The sequence below is a fragment of the Phlebotomus papatasi genome, chromosome 3, assembly GCF_024763615.1.
Source record: "Phlebotomus papatasi isolate M1 chromosome 3, Ppap_2.1, whole genome shotgun sequence".
In the NCBI taxonomy this organism is placed as follows: Eukaryota; Metazoa; Arthropoda; class Insecta; order Diptera; family Psychodidae; genus Phlebotomus; species Phlebotomus papatasi.
The window spans coordinates 70,026,102-70,046,411 of NC_077224.1; the positions used below are offsets into that span (position 1 = coordinate 70,026,102).

At 30.3% G+C, this 20,310-nt stretch overlaps 1 protein-coding gene across 7 annotated transcripts in view; it reads right to left on the minus strand.

The window, feature by feature from the left end:
* LOC129808115 (eye-specific diacylglycerol kinase) overlaps positions 1-20,310 on the minus strand; it is a 221,359-nt gene that overhangs the window by 155,159 nt on the left and 45,890 nt on the right. For 3 of the 7 annotated variants that reach the window (XM_055857834.1, XM_055857836.1, XM_055857840.1), the window contains exon 2: positions 19,299-20,126. The exons of 3 other annotated variants lie outside the window; for them this stretch is intronic. The gene's annotated coding sequence lies outside the window, so the exon portion shown is untranslated. The remainder of the gene's footprint in view (positions 1-19,298; positions 20,127-20,310) is intronic. One more of the 7 variants, XM_055857835.1, reaches the window with a different exon arrangement.

Consider the following 20,310-nt stretch of genomic DNA (forward strand, 5'->3'; position numbering starts at 1 on the left):
CATGCAGACCATGTATAAATTCCATCAAAACTTTTTTTTTTATTTATACAACATTTTATTATCTAATTGCGTAACGTCTTGAATATATAAGAACATAATTTAGACAATACTGTAATTATAGTATATTTCACTTTATCCTAGTTTTCTTATAGGAAATATTCTATTTAAAAAATAGTCTGGTAAATTGTTATGCTTAACTATAAATGATTTGACATTTCATTTTCATTTTCAATAAAGAATATGGTAATATATCGGTCGGTCATCCAGTATTACGAGATGTATTATAGAGAAGCTTTTTCGCTGAAGAAAGTCTAAATATCAAACGCTCCTGTATAATACTGGATGAGTGAAATTAATAATGAGATTATTGTAAAATTGGTTGACATTGGATAAGAAATTCCCCAACTAGGGTAGCAAAATGTATTGTACATTGTGTCATATGCTCAGTAAATGATGTTAATTCATGAGACTTCACTAAGGTTTATCAACAGTTTTCTAAAATTGTTTGGTGTGTTGTAAGTCTCATTTCCGTTTGGGATTATCATGGCGTATAACTAATTAAAATCATGACATGTTCATAGTGAATGTCATCTGATTTGTCAATTTTGTGGTATTTATTGTTCGTCGGGAAAGGATTTATCTTACAAGCTAGAGCGTAAATTAAATTACAACTATGGCATGTGATATTTGGGATATCCAATTAAGTATTAAATCTGTAATCAAATAATATCGTACTCATCAAAATTGAAGTAAATATGTGTCATAAAGAGGTAATAATTGAATAAAATGCACATATTTAGATATTATTTTCAATTTATGTTCGCATAATATTACGATTTCGCGCTTAAATTGAAACATTGTGCGATCATTTTGAGTGATAAATTAATTACAAATCAATTTCGACATTATCAAATCCAAATTACGCTCTGATGGATACTATACTGAAAATTTAAATTGAAAGTGATGGACTTTGTCATGATAATGCAAATGAGTGAATCTTATTATCAACAATATTAAAATTTATAAAATAGTATGAGAATATCTAGATAATCATAGCCATCATAGCCATTTATTTTTAGAAATTCGTTTTTATATAAAGTCAAACGAAATAATTTAAAAGCAAAGTTTCCTAGTTTTGCAATTCATCAAAGAATTTGCCTATCGATTATTCTTCAAATATTGTCAACTCTATACAAACATATAAATGAATTTATACAGCCACATTCTGTACTTAAAATTGCATATATGGATATGCATTTAAAAATAAATAAATAAATAAAATAATAACAATACACATCTGGCAACAAAATTTTAAACCTGATGATTTGAAAATTTAGAATATCATCACACAAAATTAAAGTGTATGAAAAGTTTATTCATGTGGGTAACATTGTTATATATTGATAATTAATTACAGTACACTAATTTCCCAACTAATGACATTATAATATTTGTATTTAGGCAATGCTTCAAACTTCTATTCCCATGTTATTAATAATATCCAATAATCCAATAATACAGAAGCGAAATATAATCATGAACTAATTAAAAAAAAAAAACAAAAGGTAGGAAAAAGGTAACAAAGCATCCCAATTTTGTTGAATGCTCAAATTGGTGACTTATTCGGGCTTCAGACCTAAGGCTTAGCCACATGACTTAACTGCTTTAATTTCTTATTAATCACGAGTTTTCTTCGGGAACTGGGCTAAATCTTTTAAATTAAGACCGCTTTATGGCCTCTATATACTAGAGATATTTTTGTCCATATTGAACAAAATTACCTACGCTTGTGCAGGACAAACTGTTAAATTTGGACATATTGTTCTCTATTGGGTAGAGACCATTAAGGCCACTACACATTTGCAGTAATATTTGAGAAAAATTGCCTTTTTGAAAGAAATCATCTGCAATGCTGTAGATAGAAACGTCAAAATTCTGTCAAAAAAGCAAATTTTCGACGAAAATTGCTTCCAATGTCTAGAGACCTTTATAAGTAATTCCTCAAAACTTGGTTTCGCAATAATTTTTTGGAGAAACAAAGTTCTCTGGCTTATTCACTGATTAAGTAGTATAATGAACATTACAGAAATTTTTTTTATAAAACTAAAAATCTTTGGTTAGCCCACACTACACTATGAGACAAAATTACTACAATTACCGTGTGTAAAGTGAATAATACGATTACCGCTATAAAATTCAGCTCAAAAATAAACTTAGAGATTAGCTAGGCGGACATTCTGTCCTTATACGAAAATACCTTTGAATCATTTCTATTTATAATAACAGTTTTTCAAGGTCAAAAGTTAAAAAGGCTATGGAAAACTTATTTCTCAGCAGAATGGTATCAAGTGTATGCTCCTTGGAAAGGTCTTAAAATTTCCGACAAAACTAAACCGGTTCATAACTGATAACTAATTTCTATTACAAATTTAATTATATTGCTCCTGAAGCGTATTTTCGGCAATATTTTGAGTGATTTAGAAACCGGTTCAAATCGATTGTGAACCGATAATGAACCGATTCATAATCTCAAAGTAATTCCTATCAGGTCTTAAAATTCCTGATAAGCGTGAATCGATTCTAAAACCGGTTATATAACCATTAAGTTACTTTTATCCGAAAAACAATTGTATTACTCTAAAGGTTTTCGGCGATTTTTTACACGATTCAGTCGGTTCAATAAAACAATTGTGAACCGTTGGTAAACGGTAAATGATGCTAAAGTACTTTTGAGTTGTAGAAACTAAGTCAAATGTTCGAGTATTTCGTAAAGCCTGGGACGCTTTGCCATCCCTTTTTCAATTTATCGTTTGAGATTTTAACTTTTGGTTGAACATTAAAACAATTTCAGCGATTGAACTCTTCTTTTTATTTGTTTTGTGTTACATTGGTCGAACGTTTGAAATTTCAAAAAAAAAGTAAAGAAATTTTAACTCGTTTTTACTGTTTGCATAACCTTAATTTGTATATTAGAACTTGAATGCTTTTACAAATGGAGAATCATGTTTGGCTTTAGAGACAGAGAAGTATACAAACTATTTAGATTTACTTTTTTTTGAAATGATAAAAACATAAGAAAAATCGAATATATAAAAATAAAAGCAAATAGTCAAAACGGTTTTGTAAGAAGAGGCTGTCAGCTTCTGCTTCTGAATGCCCCAGCCTTCGAATGTTTAATTTTTTTTCTCAAAACGAAATTTTGCTATTAGGGATTGGTGGTATGTTTCGAAAAAGAAATAAAGTACAATATGTTTTTATTTTTCTTGATGAATCCTAAAATTTACAATATTCGATGGATGGTGCGTTCGAAAACTGACCACTTGTAATTTAATATAATTTGATGTATTATTTATTGTATGTATATGCCCAGAGTACAATAACTTTTGTTTTGTAAACATGTTTTCAAAAATTCCCATGAGAATGAGCGAGATGACTAGATCTATGTTTCATTCACTCTCATTGAAATGTCAAAAACATGTTTACTAAACAAAATTTATTGTGCGTTGTGCAATATTCTAAAGACTTTTTGAAACCACTACGCAGTATTTTGAAAATTTTTGTGTAAACACAGGATTCTAATTGATTTTTCTGCCTGTTTTGTCAACCCCTCTGTCTTATAAAGGATATCTTTCAATCCCAATTGTCTTTCTTTTTAATTTCTAATTCGCCTTTCACTGTTAAATCTCATTCATCTTGTGACAGACAAGAAAAGGTTTCTTTCTTTTAGCTTTTTTTTTTCATTCCACTAGACAAAAGATATGACGTCAAATGGGTAAAAAGAATTTTGAACATTTCTGTTTGTTTTTCATTCTCAATTTGAATGAATGAAATGCCATTAGGCTAATGCCAGTGACAGAGAAAATGGGCAGAAAATTGGATATAAACTGGGAAAATGTGTGTACGCGTGTCCCAAAATCCCTTTCCCTGTATTAATTTATTCATAAACTATTGATTTTAACATATTTTTTTAATCCATATCTTTTACAGGACACAAGATTTTGCAGTTTCATCAAAATTTTCTCTGGAAATACCTTTCTGTATCACATTTTTTTTTCCAAAAAGAAAATATTTGCAATAGTTATGAAAAGGATTTTTGTAGAAATAAGAGTCCAATTATAATTTTTTTTCCTACCGTATCAACACATTTTGAAGATGGAAATCTTTTCACTAAGAATTTACTATATGCAAATACTATGGATGAGTTGAGAAGAGCTTTTGAGCTTTCCAACCAAAAGCGATACTAGCGTATATGTACATACAGCGTACCGTGATGTTAAGATGTAAGGTGAATATAATGTATAAGAATATCCACTTCATAGATTTAAAGTGGCGAAAGAAAAGACTATATATGGAAAATATATGGAATATATATATATATATATATATATATATATATATATATATATAATGTATACGTAATATAAGTTTACATACGTGTTTTGAAAACTGGTGCTTAAGCTTCAATTCGTTGAGAATGCTATTGATGAAAAATAAATTGCAAACACTCAGTGTTTCCACTCTAAGACACACGTCACACTTATTAAAATGTAATGGCATCCTGGTTCTTATTGATATAGGGGGAGCTTGCGCAGCTCTGTACGGAAAATGATGTCCAAGATTAAAATTTTTTTTTACTGAATGTGACACAAACCGAATCAATTATACCGCTATTGCCAAAAAAAAACCTCTAAGTTATTAGGATCATAATTCTATTCCAAAAAATTCCTGGAAATCCTTAGATGTTTCTCTAGAGAAAAATTAAAATTTAATGGCGATTTTTACACACTTTCCCTGGTTTTCTCACCTACATACAAGTTCGTTCCACTTATGTACGCCTGATTTTCACCGGAAACATTAACAGTGGACACAAAAATTTGCACATCACTGTTTAGATGGAACTTTCATTTACTTGCTTTAACTGTTTCTAGGAGGTATCATGTGTTTTAACGTCACTTTCGGTCAATTTTTCTAAGAGATGTTTTCATTCCACTTGGCAACCACTTTTTTACTGCATTCTGACAGTTAATATGTGATTCTCTCATAATCACACCTATTGATATAGTTAGATAATTTTATTCATCACAACACTGCTAGCGCGGTACAGTTCAGTTCTAATGGAAGATTTGTAAATTTTGCAATCACCACCGTTTAAGTTGGTACCCAACCTCCGGATTGAAAACGGTTGAAAACTCCTTCACAGTTTGAATATGTCAAAATACCATCCAATGGATATGACAGTATAACAATGTTTTTACAATCCTCTTTATGCCCAATGCACAATAACTTTTGTTTAGTAAACGTGTTTTTGACATTTCAATGAGAGTGAGTGAGATCTAGATCTAGTCATCTCGCTCATTCGCATGGGAAATTTTGAAAACATGTTTACAAACAAAAGTTATTGTGCGCTGGTCATTACAAATCATATTTACATTTAATATTTTCAAAGTTTCCGCTTGAAAACAAAGAAAATTGGATGAGAAATACCAAAAATGCACAGTATTGACAATGAAAGAATCACATATCACCATAAGCAGATTTAGGATTAATATTTGATTTGACAAAATATTTATAGATCAAAAATGTAATTTAACGCTCATTCTTTATTTTTGCTTTTTGAACCCAGGAAAAAGGCCTAGGCTCCCAGTTTTTCAGGAAATGCGAGGAACTGAACTAGCTATAAGTTGCTCATTTGCAAAATTACGAAGCTGCAAAACCTTCCCCTAATCTAGTAAGGTTATAATAGTAATTTATTTCTCGCCTGACTTAAAAATCCCATTAACTGAAATATTCCCTAGATAAAACAACCTTATTAATACACAAGAACAATAATGAACAAAAATTGTAATAGAATCCTTAGCCGAAAATATAAGACTATTATAAAAATAAAAACGAATCATGGCAATTTTAAGTAAAAATATCTTGGAAACAAATACTCCCTAACTAATACAAACATTTTAATAAATGATGTAAGCAATTGAAATATTAATCCATTTTCATCCTTAAACACTGATTTCCATCACATATACTGGAGAAAATATTGATATTATATTACATGTTATTTATGAAGTATTAACTATTGTAAATACATCATTATGCTCTATCATCCTTCAAACGTCTGTTCTGTCTTGTCTCCCACAAGAAATAATTGATGATATTTCTCCTTAATGTTAGAAGAGAAATATAACAACGAGAAAAAAATGGTCAAAATAGCATTATTACGGGAGAAAAAGAAAATGATTTGGTATATTTTGTTATCCAATCCATTTAGGGGCACAAAAGAGGGGTAAATAACCTAGGTCGTTGATTCATTCACCCCCAATTCAAACACATTCACCTGCCTGCAGGTTGCAACATTTATACCTATGGACATAACAAAATCAACCTCACAAGCAAGACTTGTCATCCCCTTCACAACATAACTCGTATATTCACTAAAAAAAAAACAGATCAATGAGGCGCCAACGGCTTTTTTTCCTTTACCATAAAAATCTACCAATAAACCGGAAATATTCAGCCCTAATAAAAAAAAGTATATTTACTATTGCTGATACCATAGAAAAATTCAAGAGATGATTAATGGTGTTTTCTGTGTGTATTTTCAGGAGAAATCAGTACTGTGAAAGTGGCAAAATATAAACTGCAACATGCACTTTTCAATCCATTACGGGAACTATTCCAAATACCCCTAAGGGAAGTGCTCGCGTGTCTATGGGACGTCCTAGAGACTGAATTTTTCACGAAAGTCACTCTCTCTTCCCAATCCTTGATGAAACACATTCACATACATAGGGGAAAGTGCTCTCCCTTCGAACGTTCATGCCTTCGAATAATGTGAATTATTGATTATGAACCGATTCATAACCTCAAAGTAATTCTTATCAGATCTCAGAATTCCTGATAAGCGTGAATCGATTCTAAAACCGGTTATATATGCACTGAGGGAAATGAATCTGGAAGCCGGGGTTAGAAAGAGGGGTTGAATTTGCACCATAGCAATCGGGGTTTGGATTCACACCAAAAATAGGGAGAAAAAAGTGAATTTCACACCACCTTTGCTTTATAAAAATTAACTCTGTCGAGTGTTACAATTACACTGTTCATATAATCTGTAAAAAGCACATTAAAAAGTATTTTTGTGTCACTCAGGATAGTCAGAAATATGACTTAGATGAATTTAATACACTTTCGTTTCATTGTGATATTAAAAAAATGTATAAAATATATTTTTTTTAGGAAATGAATTGCTATAGAATATTTAAACCCTATCGAGTGCTAAATTTACACCGCTAGGAACCAAGGTAAGCAAATCCAAGACGAGTGTGCAAAGTACACTTACATAGTGTATTTTTAACACTTCCTCGGGTTTATAGAATAGAAAGACGCCATTAATTTGTCGTCCTCCTCTTTTGCTACCAGTCTTTCAAGAGCGTCCATTTGAAAAAGTGTCGTGTACCAGTGTGAACTTTTCTTGGTGATTTTCAGTGATAAATTAGTATCTAGAGGATATATTTCTGCGTAAAAAGAACGGTAAGTCTACAAATTTCTTTAAAATGTTGTGAAAAAAGTGAATAATTTGCAAGAAAAAGGAATTCTTTGCGGTTTTCTGAGGAAGTGTTGATGCTATGCGATTTGCAGATTTTTTGTTCGTGTGCTTTAGCAATCATTACGCAATAGTCTTAATTCAATTCCGAAATAAAAGTCAATTATCATCATCTACTATCGCTCTTCATATTGTCTTTGTAGGAGGAGAGTAAAACCGGCTATATAAACATGTGTTGTGACTGCGTTACCTAAAAATCTGCAGAAATTGCAACTAAATCTATTTGTTAAATGTCTTGAGTTTTATATCTGACCACTTTGTGTATCAAGAATTGGTCAAAAAGGTCGCATGACCTAAGACCTTGGTAAAGGGGGGTTAGGGAAGGGGGAAACAAAAAAATCAACTAAATCTCATTGAAGCAGCATAGCAATCTCAATTTTACGCAGTTTCTTTAATTTTTTTTGTAGTTATTTTTTTATCTTACAATTTAATTTACAGTTTTGAGGAAAAAATCGCTATTTGAGAGAATTTTTTGATGTCGGAAACCGGTGAAGCTTCTACCTCTGCACCTACAACTAACGCAGAACATGAAATTGGAATTGTAGCGGTAGTAGATGTGGACAAAAATACCCTGGAGCTGCTGCAATTGTGGGATACACCTGATTATATAACAGAGAAAATCCTTGTGGGTATGTACATGCGATACAATTTTGTTGATTTTTTTCTTTGTTTTATTAATAGGACTGACAGTCCTCTAAACAGTAATGCATTAGATATGCATGAATTGCAAATGCATCGCTGTGAGTGAATATTTCCTTTCTTATTATGCCATTGAATAAACGAGCAGTAAAAAGTCAAATTTGGTCAGCAAAAAATTCGAAACAATCAGTAAAAAATAAAAAATGGTTAGTACAAAATAAAACAGGGCAGTAAAAAGTTAAGAAAGGCAGTAAAAAATTAAAAAAGAGCAGTATTTTATTAAAAGTGGTCAGTAAAAAATAAAACATGATCAATAAAAAGTAAAAGATGATCAGTAAAAACTAAAAAGTCAAAAATTAAAAATGAGCAGTGAAAAATAAAGTGGTCAGCAAAAATTAAAAATGAGCGGTAAAACTTTTCGAGTAGATCAATAGAAAATTAAATATGAGCAGTAAAAAAAATTAAAAAAAAAACAGTAAAGAATTAGAAAAGAGCAGTAGAAATATTCGAGTTAATCAGTGACAAATCAAAAAGTGATCAGTAAAGAATTAAAAATTAGTAGTAAAAAGTAAAAAATTAAAAATCAGCAGTAAAAAATAAAATCTGGTCCGTAAATATTAAAAATTGGTTATTTATGAAGTTGTCAGTATCGCCTGTTGGGGCAAAGGTAAATTTTCTGTGCCCTTGACTTCATAAAACTGTAATTATATTTTTTTATTGGTTAAAATGCTTATGTGAATTGCATGGCAGACGAAATGTTCAATTTTTGAACAAAATGTATGAAGAATTAAATATAAAATACGAAATATCTTAGAATACGAAGTTTGCGCAATACGAAATGTGCAATACGAACATGTAAAATACGAAGTTTCTAAATCCCAAGTTTAACTTTCTGCTTTTTTACTGCCTATTTTTAATTTTTTGCTGATCATTGTTTAATTTTTTAGTGATCAACTCTAATATTTCTACTGATCGATTCGAAGTTTTTACTGACCAAATTTAACTTTTTACTGAACAAATTTAATTTTTCACTGACAAAATTTTACTTTTTACTGACAAAATTAAATTTTTTACTGATTTTTTCGAATTATTTGCAAATCAATTTTAATTTTTTCCTGACCACTTTTAATATTTTATTGCTCATTTATTTTTTCCCTCTTATTATTTGTTTTTTGTATATCTTTTTAGGATTCCGTCTAACCATTGCAGAATTAAAAAATGTAGTGGACAGTGATCTGCACACCATTTTTATGCCCGAGGAATTAAAGGAAGAAATTAATTTCCGAACACACCTGCGCGCTTGGCAATCAATGTTTGCTCAAAAGAACCTTTGTGACGAAATATCTGCTACTACCGATCTACCCTTGCTAGAGGTAACATTTTTCCTTCATTGTTAGAATATTTTGAAAATAATAGTCTGTATTAATTTTCTATATGCCAAGTTTGTGTTATTTTTTTTAATTTCTGATTAATTTTTATTGCAAAATGGAACTAATATGCTGGATTAGATGTTCTTTTTCATTTATTTGCTTTTCTTGCTTATGCTTTCATGCGTTTTAAATTGAATGTTGCATTGGATTGATTGCATATAGGGGCTTGAACATACTTTGGAAAAGTCAAAAACGGGAAGAGTCATAATTGATAAATTCAAGGAAGAAAAACGACTGGATCGCAAATCTCAAGGGCTTCTGGTGACTGCCATTTCGGAGTATTTTCTGGAACGAGACATTCGTCCTAGCCTACCTTTAATTGATAGGTTGGCAGGAGAGATCGAGCAACTTTTTACCTCGGAAAGTAAAAGTAAAATATTTTCACTTTTTTTTATATATAGGTGTATGCAACTTTACAAATGTGATTATTTTTGAAAAATATGTAAACGCATATTTAAGTTAAACGTGATGATTTTTAATTCAATACATAGATTTTACTTAGAAAAGCTGCTTTAGAAAAATTATAAAATTTGCAATATTGTTTGAATTTTCGCGATAAGTAAATTTTCTTTTACTTAATCACAGACGTTGCATATATACCTCTTATAATCTTTATTAATGTTAAACTATTTAAAAATTAAGCACTCTCACTTAATTTTTGGCGCAATTCATTAGATTTATATGGTGTATTACTTGATAAAGCTTTCATTCACTGTTTGTGCACGTAATATAGACAGTTGTTTCGATATTATGATTTTTGCTTTTGATCAGTACTTTAAAATATTTACTTATAAATTTTTTGAAATGTTTTTCTTTTCAATTATTTACAAAAATAAATAACTACATGGAAAATGATAATGCCCAACACACAATAATTTTTGCTGGTAAACATATTTCAAAATTTCCTATAAGAGTGAGTGAGATGACTAGATTATATTAGATAACATGTTATAAAACAAAAGTTATATATTCATTATATGATATTTGAAAGAATTTGAAAAATAAAAGTTAATTTTCAAAACAAACATTTCAGTTTTTTTTATTTAAAAAGGTGTTTATGAAGAGGGTAATATGTACACTCGAAGGGGGTACAAATATTTCTTCTGTGGATGGTGTTACTGTAAACCTTGGCGGGGTTACCAACTTTTACACCTAAAGGTGCTAAAATTTTGTTTGACGAGGTTTGAATATTTTAAATACCATTGGTGTGAAAATAACCCTTGATGGGGTTTCTAAATTATTTTAGAGCGTCGGTGTGAAATCCACACCCGATGGGGTTTGATTTTTCTACTCAATTTTTTTAACCCCCGCCCATTACCAAATTTACTACCGGAGAGGTTTGGTTGATTCGGGGTTAGAATTCGGTGTGAAAAATAACCCCCGATTTGTGCACATTTCACACCCGTATTTCTCTCAGTGTGTAGGGTAGACTGGGGCAAAAAGTCACAAAACGGATATTTTAATTTTTTACAAGCTACTCGATCGCTTAATTAGCGCAGTTTTATAGGAAATTTACCGCTCTACAACTTTGTGAAAGTAATATTCCTCTATTTTGTAAGGAAATACGTTTATCGTGCCAATTTCTAAAAGGTAATTTTGAGAACTATTCTCAAAAATGCTGGGGCAAATAGTACAAGACATTGGGTATTATCATATTTTGATTCGCTTCATTACAGGCTTCCGTAAATTTGAAGAAATACTTAGAGGACATATTTTCTTTCATAGGAAATTTATTCATCTACACTTCTGTAAAACACCGTTTTCTCTGCGAGAAAAGTGAGAAAACAAGGAAAGCACCTTTCAAGCTATTTTTCAAAAAAAAAAAACACATAAAAGACTGCAAATCGTTTGACCAATGCAAACAACAAGCGGCGAGACATGGTAATGACGTTTCTTTTCGCCGTGAGACATCAAAAGTTGATTCGCTTTTTATTACTTTTTGCTCTATACCTTTTGTTACTTTTTACCCCAAGTGGCCATTTTTAATAAAAGGATTTCTGGAGAAAAGAACCTTTTTTAAGTTCTAAAATAGATAGCGGATTCATATTCAAAGAATCCAAATTATTTAGAAAATATTCACCAGTCGGTGCATCAATTTTGGAAAATAAGTAGGTAATAATTGTTATCTTCTGCAAGGAAAATATTTCAAAAATAGGACTAAAAATTTCGATATTTTTTTTATTTTCTAAATTCCTTGTTCGAATTCTAAGAAACTTACGACATTGAAGAAGGTCTATAGAAAAAAATTTGAGCCGCTATCTTTTTTACCTTGGAAGATATAGAATTTTGAATTTTTCGATTTGTGACTTTTTGCCTTAGTCTCTCCTATTCTTTAGTCTTATTACCGAGCTAGAGACCAAACGGTAAGAGTTATCAATTTCTGGTCTTTGAACATCACCCCAACTCCTAAAACCTTATCTAAAGATGGTTTTCACCTTTTTTGCAAGTTATATTTAGTGCTAGATAGGTTTCACTCAATTTTCTAAGTTTATAGTTGGTGTAGTTAAATCGTTAAAATTGTCTTGAAAATTTTATCTACTAAAATAATGTTAGATTTTTGTACGCGATTTTTTTTTATTTACACTATTGAGGCCTCAATGTAAACAAATTTTCAAACAAGCACTTAAATACCTACTCCGCGTTTAAAGATATCACAAACAAATAGTCCCTTAATAGTGTATAGTCCCTTAATTGTAAAACGCTTTGCTTGGGGCATGAATAAATGTTTTATTATTATTAAAATAAAATTTTATCAAAATCGGTTGAGAAATCATTTGATGGCTTTGATGGTGTCACTTCGCTTTTACGCCTGTAATTTAAACAACCTCGTTTTTACTTTTTTTTTCAGTGCTTAATTTGTTTTAACTACGATTCTACAGATGCCAATTTTATTCTTCATAAAATTTTCAAACGACAGATAATTCTCCTAAACTAGTGAGGTTTATAAAAATAAAACCACACTGAAAAAGAATATTTTGCAAAATTATTCGTTAATATTTGTTGATTCGTACTTGAGACTTACCAAATGCTCTCAAATCGTATAATTCAGTAAAAAGTTTGTTAAAGTTAGTACATTTTTCGCAAACATTGTTCGTAAAGATGATTATTCATTCGTACATTTTTGTTTGTCTGACAAAACCTTACGAATAAAGGGCAAAACTCTACGAACATTTTTTCCATGTGTTTACGAATAAGGAACAAATGTTTGTAAATTAACAAAAAATTCTCGTGGATTGAATATTTTACGAATAATATTTGTAAAAAACTACAAACTTTTACGAACTTGTTAGTGGGTTATACGATTCATAAGCATTTCGTAAGTCTCCAGTGGGAATTAACAAACATTTACGAACAATTTTACTACAGGTTTTTCTGTGTAGGGAGATGCAAATTTTATAGTTTAAGTAGTATTTTTAAGGTTAACTCTCAATCTATCGCTCTCTCTCGTATAAAATCTGACATTTTGATTTTTTGAACAATTTCCTGCATTGAACACTAAATGCGCTCTCGAGTGTACCTGTAGTTGATCGTAATTTTATAAGCATAAGCACTTTTATACACTACTTCCACAATACCCCATTGATAATGTATTTTACGTAGAAAATCCTGGAAACGTGGGTTTGGGTAAGGCAAATAACTGTAGATTTCTTTCTTAATTGGTACTGTTGCCACTCAATGTTGACATTACATCAAGCAGAGAATACAAACGTCATACAGTATTAAAAAATTTATATAAATCACGAGAATGGTGAGTGGATTATTTTTGGATTTCTACAATGCTAAAAGTACAAAACTTCTGATGATATAAATAGCAAATTGTTCGACAAAAATAGAATACCGAAAAACCATGAGACTTGTACAAAAGCATATTAAACCATATAGCATTATAAATTCTTCACTATATATGTTCTCTACCACAGAAGTAATTTCTTATTGATGTGGTCACAACTACTGAATGAATCGATGGTCAGTTTAGTTTTGAAAATTATTTTTGGATATACCCGATCGTCTGATTTCTCATCGAAGTCATGCATTCCCCATATCTCTCTACCCTTCTCACCTATTTTCTAGTTCAATCTTACAAATCGAACAATTTTCAATATAGATTTTTATTATTAATAAAAATCAAAGAAATTGGTAGTGCTAAATGTTTTTGTGCTTATTTCAAATAATCTTGGCAAAATTTCCCTCTTTTGAGCTCTCGCTTAATTTTATCTCGCAAAAAATAAACAAATTTTCTCACTCAACCGAAATGTCTAAAATCAATTGGATAATAAAAATTAAACTTCCCCATTTAAATAAATATTCCAATGTGAAAATTGCGGTTGAATGTGTGTAAATGGGAAAAATTTGTTGTTGAAAAATCAAGAATTTTTCTTTCAACAAATATTTTCACTTAGCACCTCTTTCAGCACCATTGAAAGTTCATTAGGAGGATTCTTTGTAAACTTTCAATCAAAGTAAACTATTACATGAAAAGTTTTTAGCCCAACATATTTTTCACACCAAAACTCTGTACTATATAGTGAAAATTAACTGATGCTTTTTTTTCATAATCTAAATATTTAAAGGAAAAATTGTGCCTTTAATATATTGTAACGGAACTTTCATTCTAAATTTAGCACATCAAACTTTTTTTTTAGCCATGTCAAATTATATTTTCCAATTGAAAAAATATATAAATGTGAAATAAAATTAAACTGTCTATTTTTATTTGTTTCAATTTCTGTACATTTTGAAAAGGACCAAAAAAGTTTAAGTTTAGGAAAAAAGGTCCATGTGAAACGTATGTAAAAACAAAAGAAAAGTTGAAAGTAAACTTTTTCCCCAATATATTTTCTGTGTTGTTTTCCATGATAACAATTTCACTTCCACTTCAAAGAATTATTTTTTTTTGTATCAGTTTTTTTTTCTTTCAAATATATGTAAGTGTTAGTTAGGTGCAGATATCGCCAAGCGTACCAGCTTTGCGAAATGCTCGAGCTCACGAGATAGAGCTATCCGTGAATTACCTTTTCGCATGATAATAGTTTATAATAGTTTATTACTGATTAAATTGATTCACAAAATATAAATCAATTCCGAAGTAGAAAATTGTTTTAAAAGTGTGCATGTTAGTTGATATTAGTAACATGCTTACACACAAATAAAAAGGGATAGGGGAGACTGGGGCAAAACTTGTCAAAACGCATATTTAATTCTTTCACGAGCTTTGAGAAAACTTAAACGTTTTATAATGAGCATATTCTTATAGTAAATTTACTGCTCTACAACATTGCAGAAGACTATTTTCCTCTATCTCAAAAGAAATGTGACTTTCGAATCATTTTCTAAAAATCAATTTTGTGGAGATTCTCAAATTGCTGGGGCAAATTTTGTCAGTCTTCGGATAATTTGTGACAATTTGTTTCTACAACTTTGCCGCAGATAATTTTTCTCTATCTTAACGAGAAATATTCTTAAATTGAGCTAATTAGTATTGATATTTTCTGTAAGCCAAATATTCCAAAAATAAGGCTCAAAATTTCATTATTTTTTATCTTACATAATCCTTCCTCGAATCCTTTGAAACTTTGTAAGTTTAAGAAGGTTCATGAGGGCTATATATAATAAAAACTTGAAGTCTCAGTCTCTTTTATTTTTGAAAATAGTGAATATTGAAATTTTCGTTTTGACAAATTTTGCCCCAGTCTCCTCTACTCGAGAAAAATAAATCAATTACAATTATTGGATCAATTTATTGCCAATTGGAACTGTTATATCCGGATTGGGAATTTTAAGACCTTTCCAAAAAAATAAAATTTAAGCAAATCGGTTAAAAATGAGCCATCCAAAGTGGTTGAACTGTAATCTTCAAAAATTCAAATTGGCAAATTTTCCGGTCATAGTAAAAAAAATTTTGGCTACTTTACCATAATTTTTATTGCAAATTTTACATAAACATGTAATCCTGGGTACTGATAAACATTTGTGTAATTTGTACACATTTTGTCTGGAATCTGTGTAATTTTACACGAAATATGTAACAGAATGTACACAACTGTGTGTAATCATTCGCAAAATATATCCGAAAATCATTGAAAACGCTTGTACTAATTAAAAAGAGAACCAAAAAAACATGATTTTGAAGGGAATGGAGCGGAGTGGACGGAAAGAAGAAAAAGGACCGTCCGAGATAATATCCATTCATAGGGGGGGGGGGTCACCGAAGACCCGCAATCGATATCTCTTAACGTTTGACTTCTAGCTCAGGAACAAATTGTGAGTCCAAGCAGTGAAAGAAGAAGTCAACATCATTTCAAAAGTTGTAGCTTTCAAGTACCCACATAGGAATACAACGCAGACATTTATTTTCACTCTTTCAATTCCACTTAAAATATAAACATTCCAGTGAGTGTTTCTTTTATTTTGCAGTTTTCGGAAGCACTAAAAACTCTCAAGCCCATTGGCAGTCTATATTGTATCGGTGAAGGAAGTGAACTTCAAAGTTTTGCAATAAACTTTCAGAGTTCATGAAGTGCTTTTCTTATACTCTCGAATGGAACAAAATTAGCTTGTTTGCAGTAAAGTTAATTTGGTGGGCAATAAATTTTTCAATTTGTAGAAATGGTGAAAAATACACTTAGAAAATGTATAGATAGACTCATACCCCTACAGGAACTATAATGAGAATCTAGCGTGTCAATTATTAAAAAAAAAAATTGTATTCTAAAGGCTTAACATTGTAAAATGAAACAATTCCATTTTTATTGTTTGAGAAAATTTCTTTCCAATAAGTAATTCAGGAGAGTATAAGGCACGCATGCATTGAGTATATAAAGTTTTGGGATAAAATATTAATATCTGCATAATATTTTGTACAGATAATTCGTAAATTAAATAAAACAGTAAAACCCCAGTTATGTAAATTTTTCAATAATAATGTTAATAAATTATTTTACCTTAAAATTGTGATAGTAATATCAGTATTCAAAACTTTAACGTCCTTGTTTTTCTCTTTTTTAAATGAATTTCATTTTAAGTTGTTGTAATTCATCGGGATACCGTTTAAGTTTACTTAATAAAATAATATCGTGATATTTTATGCTTAAAACATTCAAAGTATCAAAATGTAATACACTCTGAAAAGAAAAACTCAAAATTGGGGTAAATTTGTAACCTGACATTGACCGTGGAGTCAGATAAAAACGATACTTGTCAACTCCGAACACTATAGCGTGAAAGGTTGGTATGCATGAGAACTTCTCGAAAACTACCCGAAACACAGTTGGCAGTATGGAAAATTGCAGGAATTGTTTTCAATTTTTTTAGAAAATTAATAAGAACGGCAATATCTTACTGATCGTGTCAACTCTTTCTAAGGTACGTATTCTTTGATTTAAATTTTACAAACCAAGTTTGTTCTACTGCAAACCTTGGAGGTAGTGAGCCAGACAGACCTACGACTTAAGCCGAGAGACGACTAAAGTAGCACAGAGTTTGATTTGTTAATAACGAAAGATTAAAAAAATTAATAAACTATACTTTGCAATTACAATTTAGAACAGAGCTTTTATGCGAAAAAGTTCAATTTGGTTAAAATTTGTTGCTTAAAAAGCATAAAAACGAATGTTGTGATCAGTTGATAGCTCCACCTATCGAATTTTCCTTTAGCATGTTGATGCCAGGTGACAGTATTCTTTGAATAGTTAAATCCGTTAAATCAATAGAGTTTAGAAGTTCTCGTTTCAATTCTTTCGCATTACTGGAGTAATATTTAGAATCACTGGAGACCCCTTATACGTGCTTTATACCTAAAGTTCATATATATGGCTTTTTGTGTCTAAAGGACTAATGATCCATCAGTTACTTAAGTTATTGCTATTGATTGTTCTTTAGGAATTCAAGACCTTTAGGAACTGGGCGAAGCCTCTAGCCCGAAGCCAGTATTAGAAGGTACAATGTGTCATTTTTGAAGACATTTGGGATTTTCTAGTCTTAGACCCATTTTCTTATATTTTTTGTATTACTGTAGCTGTTAGTTAAATGAAAGAACACTGTTCCGATAGGTGGAAGTACAGCACCTTTGAATTGGGGTAGTTTTATCCCATCGCTCCCATTGCATCCCATCGGAGCAGCTTTATCGTTATGTAATTTAGCTTCATAATTGGTTTGACGATCTAAATTATATTATGGTAAGATACAGTTCCATTACAAAAAAAAAATAGGAGAAGAAAGCCCAATTTCAAAGGTACCCAAATTCAAATGTGCTCCAAGTTCCACTAACTTGTATTTTTGAATTACCCTAATGACTCTGTTCAGTAATAACTCTTCAAAGGGATAAAGATATTTATTCTAAAGCTAAGCCAAACCTATTCGAAAATCAACAGGGAATCCAAAGTGAAAGTTTACAGTTTCGCCGCTATAGCGCTAGCTGTTTTTGTATTTTAAATTTTCGGTGTTCTTGACACCAGTTGTCAACAACATCAAACAGTGCGTAAATACTTGCTGCAAAAAGAGAATTTTTTTGGGTAGTTTGGTGTAAGTTCAGGATGGCAGAACATTTGAAATTTAATTTCATTAAAATAGGGTCGAAGGAAACCTATTCTGGAGGGAACACCTATTGACAATTTCGTAAAAATATTGAAATTTAGTAGTTGTATTTAGTAAAATGCAAGTAATATGACATTTTTTTATTAATCTACTTTTTATAAGGATATGTGGAAATTTTATATCCCAAATGGTATAAAATAGCGTGCCAATAGGTCATGACACAAGTTCTTAAAGTGCTAATAGGTGTTCCTTAGACCCTAAATGTCCTTTTGTTTTCTCTAATATACCTTTGAGTGGGTACAGTATAAACCTCAATCGAAAAGAGCTTTTAAATCGGAAAGATTATTATTAAACGTAAGGAATATTTTCCATTAACAAGTTTTCTAAAGAAGTATGCTTACTAAACTCATGCAAGATAGTTAAGGGATATTATAGAACTTGAGAGTAGGTCTGTATATTACAAAAGTTTGTTTCGAACTTAACGATTATTGTGATTGAGACAGGTAATGTTGTGGTTAAAGTTTTTTCTACGTATTGAATTATTCATCCATACTCTACAAAGTTTTTTGTCAATACAACTGAATTGTTAATATGTTGAGCAAATTACCTGGTAAAGAGAATATAGGTTAATAATTTAATGTAGATTCTAAATGCAATTTTTCACAACTTTACGAGAACCCATTAAAATTGCAGATGTCACATACAAAAATAAAGGCCAAACACGAACAATATTCCATTTTGTGTCACTCTGTCCCATACAATTTCTCAGTCAATATTGCTATATACGTAAACTAATGTTTACTTAAATTATATTAATGTATACATTGGTCTCGGAAGAAATTGTAATAGGAAGCGTGTACATTGTTTTTTTATTTGTAAAAAAAAAAACTTTGTGACATGAAATTTTTATACTCGAAGCACGTTTTATTGATTTAATTCAATTTTTTCCCATATTTTTTTTGCCGCCCCTTGTCTTTCTATACCAAACTTCCCATTATTACACTAAATAACACGGATAAATGTTATTAACTGAGCATGAGAAAAGAGATCATATAAATAATTATATATATAGGGTATATAATATATGGATTATTCACCTTTTCTAGAATAGTCAGGAACATTCTTTTGAAAACTTACACTTCCCATAAGTTTGATTTTCTCTGCAAACGTAATATAGACTTTTATACCTCTTGTCACAACTTACACCAAAGTTTTATTGTAGGTCTTTTTTCCCTTGTTCTTTCTTTTAACGCTATTCAATTTAGCAAAAAAAAGTTTGATTGAATTACTTTTGTGTTTTAATCTTGATATCTATAAATCACTAAATATGGTGCATTTGATAGTTATTAATTTGGAATTGAAGATTATTTCGATGTGTTTTTCTTTAGAGAGTCTTTAGTGTGATAGTTGTCTTTTGGTTTTTTTTTTGTTTTTTTTAACTAGACACTTTTTATTTACAAATTACTGTTTTCTTTATACACATTGTGAATACTTTCTAACAATAAAAGGGTGTTGTAAAGTATAAGACAAGAAAATCCAGTCTGATCTAATATTATAGGTTTATAATGTAGTTTTACTCACAAAAATTATCAATTTTCACTTTATTATGATATTTATTTATTTCATTCCTATTTTATTTGATAACCTTTTGCCCATTTATACACTTTTTCTCGGCATTTCACCCGTTTTTCTTAAAGAGGCCCATTCATTTCTCAAGCACTTTTTTTAATCGTTTGATATATATTCTTTTTCTTATTAATTTTTGTACAACACAGATACACACACAAAAATTAACTTGGACATTTAAAAGTTCTCATAAACAGTTTTACGCACATTGACTTTTCACGATCGTCTCTTTCATAGTAAGAAAGGTTATTATAAAACATTTTTCTTCCTTTTTATTTCCCTGTCTTCTGCAAAGCTAACTTTTTTTTCATGTCATCAAGGATAAAAGCACAGTTTTGGGAAAAGAAAAACAAAATGAAAAGTTTTCTCTCTGTTTTTTTTATGACTTGGAAAATCTATAATATGTATTGTGCCTATGTGACTTTGTAATACGTAAATTCTTTTTCGACGAAACTGTTAAGAGCTTTAAAAGGTGAAAACAAA